Source organism: Rattus norvegicus, chromosome 18 (genome assembly GCF_021556685.1).
Source record: "Rattus norvegicus strain SHRSP/BbbUtx chromosome 18, alternate assembly SHRSP_T2T, whole genome shotgun sequence".
Lineage (NCBI taxonomy): Eukaryota > Metazoa > Chordata > Mammalia > Rodentia > Muridae > Rattus > Rattus norvegicus.
The window spans coordinates 55,828,852-55,849,188 of NC_141551.1; the positions used below are offsets into that span (position 1 = coordinate 55,828,852).

The 20,337-nt window shown below is 39.3% G+C and overlaps 1 pseudogene; it reads left to right on the plus strand.

Moving 5' to 3' along the window:
* Nucleotides 1–18,508: 18,508 nt before the first annotated feature.
* LOC147999818 (interferon-inducible GTPase 1-like) lies at nucleotides 18,509–19,920 on the plus strand (annotated as a pseudogene).
* The last annotated feature ends 417 nt before the right edge of the window (nucleotides 19,921–20,337 follow it).

Sequence of the window (20,337 nt, forward strand, 5' to 3'; positions counted from 1 at the left end):
ATAACCAAAAGAAATAGAGAAGATACAAATTAATAAGATTATAAATGAAAACCTTGTAACAACATAATGAAAGAGAGCTAGGTCATTGAGAAATACTTTGAAAATCTATATTCCAAAAAATCTGGAAAATTAGAGATGTCTAAATATATATGACTTACCAAGAAACTATAAAACACCAAAACAGATCTCTAATGGGAAAACTGGGCCTAGAGTTTTGCTAGTGAATTTCTTTATTATCCAAAAGGCTATACAGGTAGTCTATTTCCTTGAGTCATGCAAATGGACACCATTCAAAGGACTACTCATTTTATCAAGTGGTCCAATATGTTGTCAGGTATGAACTATACATTTAACTATATCATCCTATTGTGGTAGGAATGCTAAAAGAACTATGCCAATATTTTTGATCTGGGAAACTAGTTAAGATACTCAGTCAAATGAAAAACCCTTAAGGTGACCATGGAATTCAATGTGTTAAGCAGTTGCCTTTAAATAAGCAAATTAAGACTGAACGTGATTGTTGGGGGGAGGGCAGCAATGGGGGGAGGATGGGGAGGGGAACACCCATAAGGAAGGGGAGGAGGAGGGGTTAGGGAGATGTTGGCCCTTAAACCGGGAAGGGGAATAACACTCGAAATGTAAATAAGAAATACTCAAGTTAAAAAAAATAAAATAAAAAATAAAAAAAATAAGCAAATTACTCTGGATTATAATACTATAAACCAAGAGGCCTTGTGTTAGGTAACTTAGTATTACTGTAATAAATATCACAGAAAATCATCATATGCAGAAAAAATGTTTATATTTGGCTTATAGTTTCAGTGTCTGTGGGCTGTGATTAGATAGACCCAGTGTGATGGACCTGCAGTAAAACCTCAGCTTGGAGAACACATGAAATCTGATCATTGGTGAGGAGTAGTCCCAATGTCCCCTCCACAGTATACCCCTAACGACACCAAACCTTCTTAATAGGCCCCATTACGTAAAGGTTCTACTATGTCTCATGCTGGTGACCAATGGACCTTGCTTTGGGAACACTTTAACCCCAACTGAAGCATGTCACTACTTTCAGAAAAGGGAAACAGAAGAAGGGATCTGAGTGGGGCTTGAATACTAAACAGGGCTCATGTAGTTACAGCACTCACAGATTGAAGATGATGGAAGAACCACGATTCTGAAACCATGAGGAACTCTGAAAAATGGTGAAACAAGCTAATGGACTCTCCCGAAAGAGAATGTCCAAAGAGAATCTTGCTAACACTTGACTTTAGAGATCCTTGAGTCATACTTTTTTCATATATTTATTTATTTACTTTACATCCAATATCTGCCCCCTCAGCTCCCAGGCCTACCCCTCACATAGCTCCTTGCTCCCTCACCCTCCTCCTCTGAGAAGGAGGGAGTCCCCCCAGTATTACCCCACTCTAGCACATCAAGTCACTGCAGGACTAGGAGCTTCCTATCACACTGAGGCCAAACAAAGCATCCCAGTTAGGAGTACAAGAGCCACAGGCAGGCAGGCAACTTGTTCAGGGACAACCCCAACTCCAGTTGTTGGGGACACACATCAAGACCAATCTGCACATCTTCTCCATATGTGCAAGGGACCTAGGTCTAGTCCATGAAGCTCTTTGGTTCATGGTTCAGTCCCCAGGAGCCCTAAGTGTCCAGGTTAGTTGACTCTGTTGGTCTTCCTATACTGTCCCTATGCCAGTCAAGGCCCTTAATACTCCCCCAAAGTCTTCCATAAGGTTCCCAGGGCCTCATTTAATGTTTGGTTGTCCACTCTGCATCTTTTTCCATGAACTGCTGGGTGGACCCTTCACCCAGCCCTCAGGGCAGTCAGGGGAGGTTAGGGACCACCTAGGAGAAAATGGGGGACAAGAGAAGTGAAGAAGGATGCCAAGACAAGAGTCTGATCAAGGCAACAAATTTTATCTTTTCCCAAGATTGAATTTATAACATAGCAGGGGTAACAGAGGGAGAGGGGAAGCAAGAAACATATACGCAAGCCAAGGACACCGTGTTCTCATGGTCCGCTGATGTCAACAAGATATTGGTTTCTCAGAAAGGTCACAAATTTATCATATCATTAGACAACCTGACCACCAGATATACTTCTCTAAAAGGTCACAAGTTTGTCATATCATTAGGCATCCTGACCACCAGATTTGTATTAGCCTTCTACAGCTGGCTGGGGAATTTTCTCCATCTCCTCTTGGTTGTCCACCCTGCTTCCATCACCTTTGGGCCCCCTAGTAGGCCTTCTTTTGCTTATATCTTTTGGCCTTTGGGCATTTAATAGTTTAACCAGCTTAATGAACCTAGTCATACTTAACTCTAACTATAATATTGACATCAGTAGCCGTGCTGTCCTGGAATGAGCCCCTTGGAAACTGTGTCTGTCTTAGGTTGGAGCAATGTTTGTCACATGGACAAGAGAATCTCATGGCCAGGTATAAAGCAGCAGCTAATAATGTCCCTCCTGTCTTAGACCCTTTATTCATGAGTATATAGCTCTCTTACCCATCATTAACAGTCCACCTCAGCACACAGGGGTGACAATTCATTGATGTTTCAGCAAGATCTGCCCCTGCTCTATATTCTCCCGGACTGTCTCACAGTGGGTACCTTGGCATTGTATTCTGCCAAAGTCACTCTCTGGTGCTTCTGTAATGAACTATAGGCCTATACTTCCCTAGTGAGCATTGTTCTCTCCTCTGCAACACTAGTAAGCCTCACGTCTGGGTGCCAGTTTGCCCTGGCACACAAAGCAGACAGAAGAGGTTGGGGACCATCTAGGAGAAAATGGGGGACAAGAGATGCAAAGAAGGATGCTAAGAGTCTGATCAAGGCAACAAATTTTATTTTTTCCCAAGAATTTATATGATAGCAGGGATAACAGGGGATGGAGGGGCAAGAAACGTGTACACAAACCAAGGACACAGTGCTCTCATGGTCAGCTGATGTCAACAGGATGTTGGTTTCTCAGAAAGGTCACAAATTTGTCATATCATTAGGCATCCTGACCACCAGATTTGTATTAGCCTTCTGCAGCTGGCTGGGGATTGTCCATCATCCTGACCTCTTAATGAACCCAGTCATACTTATCTCTAGCATAATATTAACATCAATAATGGAGGGTTTTGAGGGCATAGCCTGCAACAGAGCCTTTCAGAGTACAGATATGCAGCCCCCCCCCATCTGCAAGCATAACACAGTATTATTAATAGTGCCTTAATGGGATGGTTTCTTGCCCATATCCCCCACTACTACAAGTCCTAGCTACACTGCCCCTATAGACTCCCTGGGGCCTCCCCTTCCCCACCACATCCCAGGTCTCAGGCACATCGTAAAGATCCCTGCCTTCCCACTGACTATTTGCTTTCTTTCTCCCATGCTCTCCCTACACCCGATACCCACACCCAACTACCCTCCATCCCCCCTCTTTCACCCAGTTCCCTCCTTCCATCAACCTCCAAATCTACTTTATTTCCCCTTCTGAGAAAGACTCACCCATCCTCCCTTGTGCCCTTCCTGTTATTTGGCTTCTATGTAGCTGTGGATTATATCATGGTTATCCTTTAGTTTATGGCTAATATCCAATTATAAGGGAATATATATACCATGCATATCCTTTGGGGATTGGGTTACCTCACTCAGGATGATATTCTCAAGTTCCATTCTTTTGCCTGTAAAATTCATGATCTCCTTGTTTTTAATAACTGAATAGTATTCCATTGTGTGAATGAACCATATTTTCTGTATCCATTCTTCAGTTGAGGAGCATCTGGGTTGTTTCCAGTTTCTGGCTATTGCAAATAAAACTGCTGTGAACATAGTTGAGCAAGTGTTTTTGTGGGATTGTGAAGCATCTTTTTGGTATATGCCCAGGAGTGGTACAGCTTGGTGTTGAGGTAGAACTATCCCCAGTTCTCTGAGAAACCACCAAATTGATTTCCAAAGTGGTTATACAAGTTTGCACTCCCACCAGCAATGAAGGAGTGTTCACTGTATTCCACATCCTTGCCAGCATGTGCTAGCCCTTGAGTTATTAGCCATTCTCATAGGTGTAGGGTAGAATCTCAGAGTCATTTAGCAATAAGTTTTTTCTTTATTATGTTTCAATAAAATGGACATTTTAATTGGGCCTCTTAAAACTTTTACATTTTATCTATGTATTGATATGGTCATACTTAAGTCCAATTTGCTGTTTTTTATTTTCTTGCCTCTTTGTTTTCTTTTTTCCTTGCATATTTTAAGTTAAACAGGGACACACTACTTTTGATTTCTCCCTTATTATTTCTTCATTATGTGTTTACAAAAGGGTACTCAGGTTTGCAATACACATTCATTGTTTACCATAGTCTGCAAATAAAAAGAATATATAACAAGTTGGTTCTCTACTTTCACCATGTAGGTTCTGGGTTAAGGCTCAGGACTTCAGGCAGAGAGGCAAGTGGTTTTTTCTACTGAGACTTCTTGGCCTCCTTCCCATTTCCTTTCTCTCACTGCTTTTCTTATCATAGTAATTTATCTCTCAATAACTCACATGGTTGAAGTAATAATAGCATTTTATTGTTGTTATTGTTAAGTCCCTCAGATAACTCAGGAGCTGAGCTGGAGAAATGGCTTAGAGTGCTTGACACAAAATAATGAGGATCTGAGTGCAAAGAAAATGTGCATTAAGGTAAAAGGTTGGCATGCCACACTGCAGAGAGGGTGAAGATATGGGCCATGCCAAGGCTTTCTGGCCTGCCACCAGCAGGGCCCTAGATTCAGTGAGAGACCCTCACTGAGAGAACTAATAGGACATCTAGCATATTCCTTTGACTTCTGTGTACCCATAGTTACACGCACACACACACACACACACACATACATGCACATATACAACATACATACAACATACACACAGGTATACAAGCACACAGGCACACATGCAACACAAAAACAGGGATTATCTCAAACTTACTTGTAGATTTTGGCTGAAAATCAGTGCCTTAAAACCACTGCTTCATAGATTCATTTCTCCTTTTCAACTACCTTGGGGAATCCATTTCTTACTAGAGCACATGCCTCACAGATAGATTTCCACTGTGTGTTTTAACAATTGTGGCTAAGGTTTCTAGAATGTATCTTTGTTTCACCAAGTCTTTAAAGTCCCCTATTTTCATATGTATTCTAACATTGTAACAGGCCCCCAGACCTTAGCACAGATGCTGTCATATGATAGAAGTGCCATTCAGTGCATAAAAGTCCACACATGGACTACACTACATACATGAAAACAAAGGCCTAATTCACCAAAATCCATAATGCTAGGAAAACCCCTTGTTTTTTGGCTTCTGTAGTTCTACTTGTGGCTAATTGCTTTTGCTAATTGAAGCATGTCAACTAAGGATGTGACTTTTGTGCTTAAAAGCTCACCCTGAGTCCTGAACACCGAGTGCAGTTAGATACCAAGCCAGCTAATAAAGACTTTTTATTGGTTTCAATCCAGATAATCATCTCTGCTGGATATCCCCGAACAACATGGATGTCATCTATTTTTAAAATCATTTCTAAGTTGATATGCTAACATTGGCTTTTCTTGCAGCCGTGGAGTTCCACCTTACCCTACCTCCAGAAATGCTCTGACAAAGGCAGACTTTTCTAAGGTTTGGGTAATCTTTGGTTACTGAAGCAAGTTTAAGGGAATATTTGGGTATCAGGCTGCCTTACTGAGTGAAATCTTCCTTCAAAGTCTACTTTTGCAGATAGTGAGGCATTTGGGAAACCTCTATCTAAGTTCTGATCCAATGAGACCTAGGTGAAGCATTAGGATACAAATGGAGTTTTCAGCTCAGTTTCCATTCCATGCCCTTCTCTAGGGAACAATATTCATACCATGTTTCTCTGATATTCTGGTTGATTGTGCTTTCAACGTATGGCTTGCCCTGTTGGAAGCAGGTGGGGAATGCTGCTGTTCAGATCCTGAAATGTGAACATTACAATTTTCTACCAAAAGATGGTGGAATTTGCCAGACACTTGCTCTCTAGCTTCTCAGTCAGATTCTGTCTGATCTGGACTATGGGGTATGTGGGATGAGTTCTCCAAATATCATGGGGAATGTTCAGGAGTCTTCATTCTCTTACCATCTTAGAAATATAGGATGTTCTAGCCTGAGGTTTTACTGATGCTGTTTCCCTTCTTTTCTTTTTCCTGTTTGGTTTTCAAAATCTATTTCATCTTTGAGCTTAACAATAGAGTAAGTCCTTCAGTCTTTGGCTCATGTTACTAGTAAGAATGATCACACATGCTTTTTCTATGAATAAGGAATTCAAAAATAATTGACTGAGGCAACCAAAGCCAAAAACTTGGGGCAAATAATGAAATTGTATTAATTAAAATATGTTTTATATAAAAAAGAGTATTACAATTAATGTTGATATAGAATTTGTCTTGCTAATATTTGAGCAATGTACTTGAAAGTGATTGAAATAGTAATGGATTCTTTACTTTCTTAGCTTCTTCCTCCTCAATGAAAGACTTCACAATTTAAATATGGTGGTGAGTTTGAATGGAGTGACTCAACATGTCTCTAAGCCTATGACCACTCTTACTTTAGTTCCCACTGTATCTTCCAATCTTGCAGAGGTTTGTTTTGTTTTCTTTTTTAGTGGAAAGAGATTGTATTGGACAAGGAAACCCAATAGGAAGAGAGGATCCTTAAAGCAGGCAAAAGAGTAAGAGAAAGCTCCTACTACCAGACACATCCTGGACAGCCAGAACCCAAAGACTAGGAAGCCCAGAAACAAGGATGAAAAAATTATTCCTAATAATATTCTGCTATATACATAGATTAATGCCTATCCCAATTGTCACCAAAGAAGCTTCATGCAGAACTGATGGAAACAGATACAGGGACCCACAGCCAAGAATTAGGCAGAGCTCTGGAACCATGCAGCATTCTTATCCATCAGGGAATGCAAATCAAAACTACTCTGACATTTCATCTCACACCAGTTACACTGGCTAGAAACAAGAATACAAACAGCAACAAATTCTGCTGTGGGTGTAGGGAAAGGAGAACACGTTGTACCTGCCGGTGGGAGTGCCAACTGGTGCAGCCACCAAGGTAATTTGTGTGGAAATTCCACAAAAAGGAAAAATAGCTTTACTATATCATTCCAATTGAACCACCCTGGGAAACCTTCCCAAACTACTCTGTCTCCTCCTACACAGCTATTTGCTCACTCATCATTCCTGCTTTATTCACAATAGCCAAGAACTGCAAAGAATTTAGATTCCCATCAGCTGAGGAATGCATAATGAGATACGCTATTGTACAGAATGGAATATTACTAATCTGTGAAGCAAACTGAAACTATCGAATTCATGTGGAAATGGATAGAGGTGGAATCATCATTCTGAATGAGGTAGCACAGACCCAGAAAGATAATCATTTCATTTTTCTCTCTGTGGACGTGAGCCTTCACATCCATATGCGTGCTCCATTTGGAATACTCACAGAGGTTTTGAAATTACTGTGGCACCATGGAGTGGGATTCTCAAGAGAGGGGAGATGGCAGAAAAAGTTAAAAGAGAATTACAGAACAGTAAGATTTAAATTGGGGGGGATGTGATAGAAGAAGGAGATGTGGGAGGCAGTAAATCTCTTCAAAATAGAAATCGACTACTGCAGAAGATTCTAAAAATACACACACAATAATCACACACATGCTCGTAGGCACACACTCATACAAACACATATGTGCACGTGCACACAGACATATGGACTGGGACTTTCAAGAGAGGGAAGATAAGATTTAAAAGAGAAAACCCAATGGCTAGAGACAAGCGCAGGAACCTAAACAACAGAAACCAAGACTACTTGGTGTCATCAGAGACCAGTTCTCCCACCAAAAATATACTGGATATCCAAACACACAAGAAAAGCACGATTTAGATTTAAAATCACATTTTTCATAATGATGGTGAACTTTAAGAAAGATATAAAGAACTACCTTAAAGAAATGCAGGAAAAAACAAGTAAACAAGTAGAATCCTTTAGAGAGGAAACACAAAAATCCCTGAAAGAATTATAGGAAAACAAAATCAAACTGGTGAAGGAATTGAAAATTGAAATAGAAACAATGAAGAAAGCACAAAGGGAGACAACCCTGGATATAGAAAACCAAAGGAAGAGACAAGGAGCCATAGATACAAGGATCACGAGCAGAATACAAGAGAAAGAAGAGAGAATCTCAGAAGCAGAAGATACTATAGAAAACATTGACACAACTATCAAAGATAATGTAAAAAGGAAAAAGCTCCTAGCCCAAAACATACAGGGAATCAAGGACACAATGAGAAGATTAAACCTAAGGATAATAGGTATAGAAGAGAGTGAAGACTCCCAGCTCAAAGGACCAGTAAATATCTTCAACAAAATCATAGAAGAAAACTTCCCTAACCTAAAGAAAGAGATGCCTATAAACATATAAGAACTCCAAATAGATTGGACCAGAAGAGAAATTCCACCCATCACATAATAGTCAAAACACCAAATGTACAAAACAAAGAAAGAATATTAAAAGCAGTAAGGGAAAAAGGTCAAGTGACACATAAAGGCAGAGCTATAAGAATTACACCAGACTTCTCACAAGAGACTATGAAAGCCAGACGATCCTGGACAGATGTCATACAGACCCAAGTTATTGTACCAGCAAAACTTTCAATTAACATAGAGGGAGAAACCAAGATATTCCATGTCAAAACCAAATTTATACAATAACTTTCTACAAATCCAGCCCTACAAAGGATAATAGATGGAAAACTCCAACACAAGGAGAGAAACTACACCATACAGAAAGCAAGAATATAATTTCCTTGCAATAAAACCAAAAGAGAGACAAACATAATTCCACCTCTAACAATGAAAATAACAGGAAGTGACAATATTATACCTTAATATGTCTCAACATCAATGGATTCAATTCACCAATAAAAAGATTTAAACTAATATATTGGATATGTAAAGAGGACCCAGAATCATGCTGTATTCAGGAAACACACCTCAGAGAAAAAAACAGACACTACCTCAGAGTAAATGTCTAGAAAACAACCTTACAAGCAAATGGCCCGAAGAAAAAAAGCTGGAGTTGCCATTCTAATATCAAATAAAATGGATTTTAAACCAAGAGTCATTAAGGACCTCCACATCAAACCAGATACACTCAAACTAAGAGAAGAAAAAGTGAGGAGGCATCTTGAACACATGGGCACTGGAGAAAATTTCCTGAAAAAAACACCAGTGGCTTATGCTCTAAGATCAAGAATCGAAAAATGGGATCTAATAAAATTGCAAAGTTTCTGTAAAGCAAAGGACACTATTGTTAGGACAAAGCGACAACCAACAGATTGAGAAAAGATCTTTACCAATCCTACATCTGATAGAGGGCTAATATCCAAAATATACAAAAAACTCAAGAAGTTAGACCACAGGGAAACAAATAACCCTATTAAACAATGGGGTTCAGAGCTAAACAAAGAATTCACAGCTGAGGAATGCCGAATGGCTGAGAAACACCTAAAGAGATGTTCAACATCTTTAGTCATAAGGAAATGCAAATCAAAACAACCCTGAGATTTCACCTCACACCAGTCAGAATGGCTATGATCACAAACTCAGGTGACAGCAAATGCTGGCGAGGATGTGGAGAAAGAGGAACACTTCTCCATTGTTGGTGGGATTGAAGACTGGTACAACCATTCTGGAAATCAGTCTGGAGGTTCCTCAGAAAATTGGACATTGAACTACCTGAGGATCCAGCTATACCTCTCTTGGGCATATACCCAAAATATGCCCCAACATATAAAAAAGACACGTGCTCCACTATGTTCATAGCAGCCTTATTTATTATAATAGCCAGAAGCTGGAAAGAACCCAGATGCCCTTCAACAGAGAAATGGATACAGAAAATATGGTACATCTATACAATGGAATACTACTCAGCTATCAAAAACAATGCCTTTCTGAAATTCATAGGCAAATGAATGGAACTGGAAAATATCATCGTGAGTGAGGTAACCCAATCACAGAAAAACACACATGGTATGCACTCATTGATAAGTGGCTATTAGCCAAAATGCTTGAATTACCCTAGATGCACAGAACACATAAAACTCAAGAATGATGACAAAAATGTGAATGCTTCACTCCTTCTTTAAAAGGGGAGCAAGAATACCCTTGGGAGGGAATATGGAGGCAAAGTTTAGAACAGAGGCAGAAAGAGCACCCATTCAGAGCCTGCCCCACATGTGGCCCATACATATATAGCCACCCAATTAGATAAGATGGATGAAGTAAAGAAGTGAAGGCCAACAGGAACCGGATGTAGATCTCTCCTGAGAGACACAGCAAGAATACAGCAAATACATAGGTGAATGCCAGCAGCAAACCACTGAACTGAGAACGGGACCCCCGTTGAAGGAATCTTAGAAAGGACTGGAAGAGCTTGAAGGGGCTTGAGACCCCATATGAACAACAATGCCAACCAACCACAGCTTCCAGGACAAAGCCACTACCTAAAGACTATACATGGACTGACCCTGGACTCTGACCTCATAGGTAGCAATGAATATCCTAGTAAGATCACCAGTGGAAGGGGAAGCCCTTGGTCCTGCCAAGACTGAACCCCCAGTGAACGGGATTGTGGGGGGGAGGATGGTAATGGGGGGAGGATGGGGAGAGGAACACCCATATAACAGGGGATGGGGAGGGGTTAGGGGGATGTTGGCCCAGAAAGTGGGAAGGCAAATAACAATCAAAATGTAAATAAGAAATAGTCAAGTTAATAAAGATGGAAAAAATGAAAAAAAGACAAGGAAGGACACTTCATATTCATCAAAGGAAAAATCCACCAAGATGAACTCTCAATCCTAAAAATGTATGCTCCAAATGCAAGGGCACCTACATTCATAAAAGAAACCTTACTAAAGCTCAAAACACACATTGCACCTCACAAAATAATAGTAGGAGATTTCAACACCCCACTCTCATCAATGGAAAGATCATGGAAACAGAAATTAAACAGAGATGTAGAGAAACTAACAGAAGTTATGAAACAAATGGATTTAACAGATAGTTATAGAACATTCCATCCTAAAACAAAAGGATGTACTTTCTTCTCACCACCTCATGGTACCTTCTCCAAAATTGACCATACAATCGGTCACAAAACAGGCCTTAACACATACAGGAAGATAGAAATAATCTCATGCATCCTATCAGATCACCATGCACTAAGACTGGTCTCCAATAACAACAATAATGACAGAAAGTCCACATATACATGGAAGTTGAACAATGCTCTACTCAATGAAAACTTGGACAAGGAATAAATAAAGAAAGCAATTGAAGATTTCTTAGAATTTAGTGAAAATGAAGATGCAACATTCCCAAACTTATGAAACACAATGAAAGTGGTACTAAGAGTAAAACTCATTATCTCTGAGTGCCTGCAAAAAGAAACAGGAGAGAGCATATGTCAGCAGCTTGACAGCACACCTAAACTCTAGAACAGAAAGAAATAAATAAAGGCAAGATGAGCAGAGACAGGAAATAATCAACTTCAGAGCTGAAATCAACCAAGTAGAAAGGGAAAGGACTATACAAAGAATCAATAAAACCAGGGGCTGGTTCTTTGAGAAAATCAACAAGATAGATAAACCTTTAGCCAGAATAAACAGAGGTCACAGAGACTATATCCAAATTAACAAAATCAAAAATGAAAATGAAGACATAAAAACAGAATCTGAAGAAATTGAAAAAAATCATCAGATCCTACTACAAAAGCCTATATTCAACAAAACTGGAAAGTTTGGGGGAAATGGACAATTTTCTAGATACCAGGTAACAAAGTTAAATCAGGAACAAATAAGACATCTAAACAACCCCATAACTCCTAAAGAAATAGAAGCAGTTAAAAGTCTCCCAACGAAAAATAGCCCAGGTCCAGACAGGTTCAGTGCAGAATTCTATCAGACCTTCATAGAAGACCTAATACCAATACTGTCCAAACTATTCCACAACATTCAAGCAGACAGAACATTACCAAATTCCTTCTATGAAGCCACAATTACTCTTATACCAAAACCACACAAAGACCCAACAAAGAAAGAGAACTTCAGACCAATTTCCCTTATGAATATTGATGCAAAAACACGCAATAAAATTCTTGCAAACCGAATCCAAGAACACATCAAAACAATCACCCATCATGATCAAGTAGGCTTCATCCCAGGGATACACAGATGGTTAAATATACAAAAATCCATCAATGTAATCCACTGGATAAACAAACTCAAAGATAAGAACCACATGATCGTTTCATTACATACTGAGAAACCATTTGACAAAATTCAACAACACTTCATGATAAAAGTCCTGGAAAAATCAGGAATTCAAGGCCCATATCTAAACATAGTAAAAGCAATATACAGCAAACCAGTAGCTAACATCAAACTTAATAGAGACAAACTTGAAGCAATCCGACTAAAATCAGGGGCTAGACAAGGCTGCCCACTCTCTCCCTACTTATTCAGTGTAGTACTTGAAGTCCTAGCCAGAGCAATCAGACAGTGAAACGAGGTCAAAGGGATACAAATTGGAAAGGAAGAAACCAAAATATCACTACTTGCAGATGATATGATACTGTATTAAGTGACCCCAAAAGTTCCACCAGAGAACTATTTAATGTGATAAACAACTTCAGCAATGTGTCTGGGTGTAAAATTAACTCAAATAAATCAGTGGCCTTCCCCTACTCAAAGGATAAACAGGCTGAGAAAGAAATTAGGGAAATTACACCTGTTATAATAGCCCCAAATAATATAAAATATCTTGGTGTGACTTTAACCAAGCAAGTGGAAGATCTGTATGACAAGAACTTCATGTCTCTGAAGAAAGAAATTGAGGAAGATCTCAGAAGATGGAAAGATCTTCCATGCTCATGGATTAGCAGGATTAATATGGCAAAGATGGCCATTTTGCCAAAAGCAATCTATAGTTTCAATGCAATCCCCATCAAAACTCCTACTCAATTCTTTATAGAGATAGAAAGAGCAATTTGCAAATTCATTTGGTATAACAAAAAACCAAGAATAGCAAAAACTATACTCAATGATAAAGAATTTCTGGGGGAATCACCAGCCCTGACTTTAAGTAGTATTACAGAACAATAGTCATAAAAAATGTTTGGTTTTGGTACAGAGACAGGCAGAAAGATCAGTGGAACAGAATTGAAGACCCAGAAATGAACCCACACACATATGGTCATTTGATCTTTGACAAAGGAGCTAAAACCATCCAATGGAAGAAAGACATCACTTTCTACAAATGGTGCTGGTTCAACTAGAGGTCAGCATGTAGAAGAATGCAGATCGATCCATGATTATCACCCTGTACAAAGCTTACGTCCAAGTAGATCAAGGACCTCCACATCAAACCAGATACACTCAAACTAATAGAAGAAAAAGTGGGGAAGCATCTCGAACACATGGGCACTGGAGAAAATTTCCTGAATAAAACACCAATTGCTCATGCACTAAGATCAAGAATCGACAAATGGGACCTCATAAAACTGCAAAGCTTCTGTAAGGCAAAAGACACTGTCATTAGGAAAAAACAGCAACCATCAGATTGAAGAAGGATCATAACACCAGTCAGAATGGCTAAGATAAAAACCTCAGGTGACAGCAGATGCTGGTGAGGATGTGGAGAAAGAGGAACACTCCTCCATTGTTCATGGGATTGCAAACTGGTACAACCACTCTGGAAATCAGTCTGGATGTTCCTCAGAAAATTGGACATTGCACTACCTGAGGACCCAGCTATACCTCTCTTGGGCATATACCCAAAAGATGCTCCAACATACAACAAAGACACATGCTCCACTATGTTCATAGCAACCTTATTTATAATAGCCAGAAGCTGGAAAGAACCCATATGCCCTTCAACAGAGGAATGGATTCAAAAAATGTAGTGCATCTACACAATGGAATACCTCTCAGATATCAAAAACAATGACTTCATGAAATTCATAGGCAAATAGAATGAACTGGAAAATATCATCCTGAGTGAGGTTACTCAATCACAGAAAAACACACTTGGTATGCATTCATTCATAAATGTATATTAGCCAAAAAGCTTGAATTACCCAAGATGCAATCCACAGACCAGAGGAAGCTCAAGAATAAGGATGACCAATATGTGGATGCTCCCACTCCTTCTTAAAAGGGGAAAAAATAACCATAGAAGGGGATATGGAAGCCATGTTTAGAGCAGTGACTCAAGGAATGGCCATTCAGAGCCTCACCCACATGTGGACCATATATATATACATATATATACATATACACATATATATACATATATACATATACATATATATATACAGCCGCCATGTGGAATATATATATATATATATATATATATATATATATATATATATATATATATATATATCTCCGCCAAAACTAGATAAGATTGATGAAGCTAAAAAATCCATGCTGAAAAAGACTGGATATAGATTTCTCCTGAGAGACACATCCCAGCAAATCATTGAACGGAGAACAGGACCCTGTTTAGGGGAATTAGAGGAAGGATTGAAAGAGCTGAAGGGGCTTGTAACCCCCTAAGAACAACAATGCCAACCAACTAGAGCTTCGAGGGATTAAACCACTACCGAAAGACTATACATGGAGTGACCCAGGGCCAACTGCATATGTAGCAGAGAATAGCCTTGTTGGGGCACCAGTAGAAGGGGAAGCCCTTGGTCCTGTCGAGGTTGGATCCCCCAGTGCAGGGGAATATTGAGGGGAGGCAATAAGGGGTATGTATACTGGTAATACCCATATGGTGGAGGGGGAGGGGAGGGAATGGGGGCTTGTGGGCAAGAAACCAGGAAGGGGAATAACATTTGAAATGTAAGTAAAGAAATATATCTAATAAAAAATTTTAAAAAGAAAAGGAAAAAAAGAAAAATATTTGAAGTAGAGAAAAATAAAAGAGAATTACATGTAAAGACAGGTTAGATTAGGTAGAAAAGAAAAATAGAGGAGGGGAAGGAAAGTAAATAGTATCAGGTTTTCATAATGTCATACATAAACTATTAATGTAGAAGCTTCCTAAAAATATACTGATATACATATTTTAAAAAAGATGGAGTCACCCTCTACTGCGGCAACAATGCTTGCTTATGCTAGACACCATGGGATAACTAATGCAGAGCCCATACCCAGGAATTACTGAGCCTGTTTTGGACCTGTTGGCCAGTGAGGCCATCCCTGGCCATTACAAGACACTATCAGTGTTCTTGGATACCTTCCAGAACTTATTGGTAAGACCCTGCTATGTGCCTGAGTAGAACATGAAGAAATCAAGCTGATACTGACCCACTGATACTGGCTTTATCCATACTTGTTAGAATTCATACTGCTGGAAAGTTCTAGCCACACTACCACAAGTGAAAATGAACCATAAATACTCAGGTATGAACTCTGTGAGAAACAATAATGACGGGCCAGATAACACATAACCACTGTGATGGTTTGTATATGCTTGGCCCAGGATGGCACTATTAGAGAGTGTGGCCTTGTTGGAAGAGGTGTGTCATTGTGGGTGAATGCGGTCTTCCACTAGCAGCCTTCAGATGAAGATGTAGAACTCTCAGCTCCTTCTATACAATGCCTGCTTAGATGCTGCCATATTTTGACCTTGATGATAATGGACTGAACCTTTGAACCTGTAAGACAATTCCAATTAAATGTTGTCCTTTATAAGACTTACCTTGGTCATGATGTCTATTCACAGCAGTAAAACCCTAACTAAGACAACCACTGATGTAGTATTGGGGCAGGAAACTAAAACTATACTAGTCTTATACCCTAGGTGAGAATCTAATACTATTTATTCTGCTAAATGGATTCAATAGTAAACCAGCTCCTAATGATTTGCCATTGTACCCATAGATCAAGACATCGAAAAACCCTTATGGAAGCTCATATATACAGTAAATGATAATCAATACAGATACCCACAACTGGCCAAGGTGCAGAGAATTAGACATCAATAAATGTCCAGCGCTAAATAAAATATGCATAGATCTTCTTCCAAAGGCACTGGAATGGCTGTGGAAGAGGGGGTCAAAGGACTGTAAGAACCAGAGTTGGTGGAAATACAAGAAAACAGTGTATTTTGCATACTGCAGGAAAGCTACATGTATAAGCTCACAGTGATTATGACAGCATATTTAAGGCCTGTCAAGCTCTAGCCAGACCAAATCCCAACAGGACAGGGGAGATGACAACAAGAATTAAGGAACATGGGTCTACAAAAGTAGAGAAATACGGTTGTAGTCAAAGGGAAGGAGACAGATTGTGTCTTGAGTGAGACTAAAATTAGCATCTGCACAGACTCCCAGACAATGTGTTGTGTGACTTTAGTTTAACGTGCATTTGTGGAGTCAGGTATCAGAAAAAATCACGAGTTTGGTTCAAGCCTAGTTAGGAAACTGTTTCCTATGCCCCATCAGCTTCCAAGTTCCCCACTCCTATGTTAGAACTCTCCAGCTTTCTCTGCCAAGAAAGTAAGTGTTTCTGGCATGGAAAACAGCTCTTTGTTTCGTTTCACTTTCGTCTTCATGGAAATGCAGGAGATTCTGGAAAGCAACTAGATCTCTGCTCCTCCATGATTGGCCATCACACACTGAGAGGGGAGAAACATGAGCCAGAAAAATGTGTAAGTCCTATATAACCGAGTAGAACCTGCTGCCTTCCATAGAGGAAGCAGGTGTGGGTTTCATGTGAAGAGGCTGGAGCACAGTGAGGGGGGATTTCCTGTAGCTAAACTACAGCAAACAAATCCACTGGACATAGGAATTTCTGGTAAGTGGGCAGGAGTATTCAGATCTAACTTCTAACCTGCACTATTTGTTTTCTCTGAAGATCTTATAGGTAAGAAAGTGTTCAGGAACACACCCAGACAATGGAGATCCTCAACATGGAAATAGAGGGACTTTGGTGCGAGGTGGGCAGAACTGGCTGTGAATAGGTGTAGCCTATCTTTCAAGTTGAGGTAGACCTAAGGGAGATGACATAGATGTTGTTTTTGGTAATAACTTATTCAATTGATTTGCTTGGCTCTTACTCCTCTCCCTAAGATGGTTGCAATGCATGTGTCAGGTAACAGAAAATGTCTTCAGTGTGTATGAAGTTTATTGTGTCCTAGGTTCATCTTGTTTCCCAGTTAATTATTTAACTACTTCAACTAATTCCTAATATTCTTGAGGACCCTGGCCTATAGAGAAGAGGTTCATCTTGATGCTGCTTCTGCCGGAGGTGGCTGTGAAAATCTGTGCCCCAAGAGTTGTGTAGGCAAATTAAAAATGATTTAAGTGAAATACAGATAGTTGGACTCAGTGAAATCTTTTAATAACAAAAATAAAACAGAAAAAAACAGACTTATATGATCATTAAATATTTGGCATTGATTAAACACTGATTTCAATTATTATTCAATTTTGTTTGCATTTAGTTTGAAAAACTAGAAGTATATTGATTAAGTTCCCACACATTTGAAGGGACACACTGAAGGAAGTGTGCACACCATGAGAAGACATTTTATTTCATATAAAATACTCTAGTATGGTTAGATGTAACACAGTTCTTGTGTTTTTATAGTTGTTGATGCTGGCTTTGGGACACATGCAGATTTTCATGTTATTTTCCCTTATTTTGCTTAGTTTTAATTTCTCCATAATTAACTGAGAGCTAGTAGAAATTGTTTCTAGTTTCCTTTTTATTCCCATTATAAACACCATGAACAAAGCATTTTGAAAAGAAAACCATTTGGGGGTTTACATATTGTGATCACAGGCAACCATCACAAAGCAAAATCAAGGTAGAAATTCAAGCAGGGGCAGAAATAAGAACAGTGAGAGAATGTTGCTTAATAACTTGCTCCCTTGATTTGATCATGCTTTCTTAAATTACCTAGGACAGCCTACCCAGGGGGGATACTAACCCACATTGGGCTGAGACCTTCCACATTAATCCTTAATCAAAAAAAAAAATCCCATAGCCATGCCTCCAATTCAAAGTGATGGATGTAATTCTTCAAATGAGGTTTTCTCACCTGAAAGGACTCTCTAGTTTGTATTTGTTGATAAAAAAAAAAAGAAAGGAAGGAATGAAAGAAGAAAGCAAGGAAGGACGGACGGACGGACAGAAGGAAGGAAGACAGAAAGAAAGAAAAGAGATAGAGAGAGGGAGGGAGGAAGGAAAGAAGGAAGGAAGGAAGAAAGAAAGAAAGAAAGAAAGAAAGAAAGAAAGAAAGAAAGAAAGAAAGAAAGAAAGAAAGAAAGGAAGGAAGGAAGGAAGGAAGAAAGAAGAGACAGACAAACAGAGATTACTCAATAAGAAGGTAACTAAGGCTACAGCATGGGGGAAAAACACATTGCTAAGCGCAAAGGATCTTCAATCTCTTGCAACTTACTGTCCCTTCCTTCTTTCAGTGACTTTATAAATCACCGACATGGGTCAGCTCTTCTCTGATACATCTAAGAATGAAGACAATGAAGGAGATTTGGTGTCCAGCTTCAAAGCATATTTTAAAAAATTAATACAGAAACAAAAATCATTTCTCCAGAAACTATCCATTTAATAGAGTTACACCTGAGCAAAGGAGACTTTCTTGGGGCAAATGATTTAATTAGTGATGCATTAAAAAATATTGATAACATCCCAATAAATATTGCTGTGACAGGAGAGTCAGGAGCAGGAAAATCCAGCTTCATCAATGCACTGATAGGGATTAGACCTGAAGAGGAAGGTGCAGCTGAAGTTGGGGTAGTAGAGACAACTATGAAGAGAACTCCTTACCAACATCCCAAAATTAAAACTTTAACCTTATGGGACCTGCCTGGTATTGGAACTCAGAAATTCCCACCAAAGACTTATTTGGAGAAAGTGAAATTCAAAGAATATGATTTCTTCATTATTGCTTCTGCCACACGTTTTACAAAACTTGAATTAGACCTCGCCATAGCAATCAGAATTTTGAAAAAGAATTACTACTTTGTGAGAACCAAAGTAGACATTGATTTAAACCACGCACTTTTGACAGAGAAAAGACCCTGAAGCAGATCCGAAGCTATTCTGTGAATACCTTTAGTAACAATTACATGGATGTACCACAGATTTTCTTGATCTCTAACTATGATTTATCTGACTATGATTTTCCAATCCTGGTGGACACCCTGAATAAGAATCTCCCTGCTCAAAAACGCTACAATTTTATGCTTTCCCTGCCAAAAATTACAGAGGCAGCAATTGACAGAAAGCACAAGGCTTCGCAACAGTTTATCTGGCTAGAAGCCTTCAAGGTTGGAATTTTGGCAACATTTCCTGTAGTGGGCATCCTCAGGGATAATGATGTTGAGAAACTAACGGAGAGTTTAAACCACTATCGACAACTCTTTGGAGTGGACGATGAATCTCTGGAGTTAATGGCTAGGGATTTCCAAGTGCCTGTTGGACAACTAAAAGAAAAAATTAAGTCTCCTCATTTGTTGAAGACTAACAGAGAGGAAACATTAGGAAAAAAGCTTTTAAAATATTTAGAGAAATTTGCATCAGCTAATGGTGGGCTCCTTGCTACAGGTCTTTACTTCAGGAAAACTTTTTATTTACAGCTTCATTTCCTTGACACAGTGGCTGAAGATGCCAAGGTTCTCCTTCAATGGACATACTCAAAACAGTAGTTCAAACTCAACTTATCCACAGCTTCTGACTCTGACAACATCAAGTGGTCAATATCAGGAAGTCACTAGGGAAATTCTCCGTCTGATTGCTTTTCTTTTCAGCCAATCCACTACCACCATGGAAAAGCTGACGATAAAGTCCATATGTCTTAATTTGCCAGAACGTGGCAATTCCCAATTTTTTTCAGTTCTTTAATTTCCCTCATATCCTTTTCTCTCTCCAGTACACATGCATACTTGAATACATACACAAATGCACACATACACACACATGTACACACACACACAAAAAAACATGCCAGCAAACATGCAAGTGCATACACACAAAAGAAGCAACAGGAGTTTTGTAGCCATTTTCTCCTAATCAAAACATCCTATCAAAGACTCAGGAAGCTGGGGTCTCTATGCAGAGTACAAAAAACACTTGACATGTGTGCTGGTTTGAACACATATGGCTCCATAGACTCAATTATTTTAATGTTTCACTCATAGGTAGAGGCCCTATTAGAAGGTATGGCCTTGTTAGAA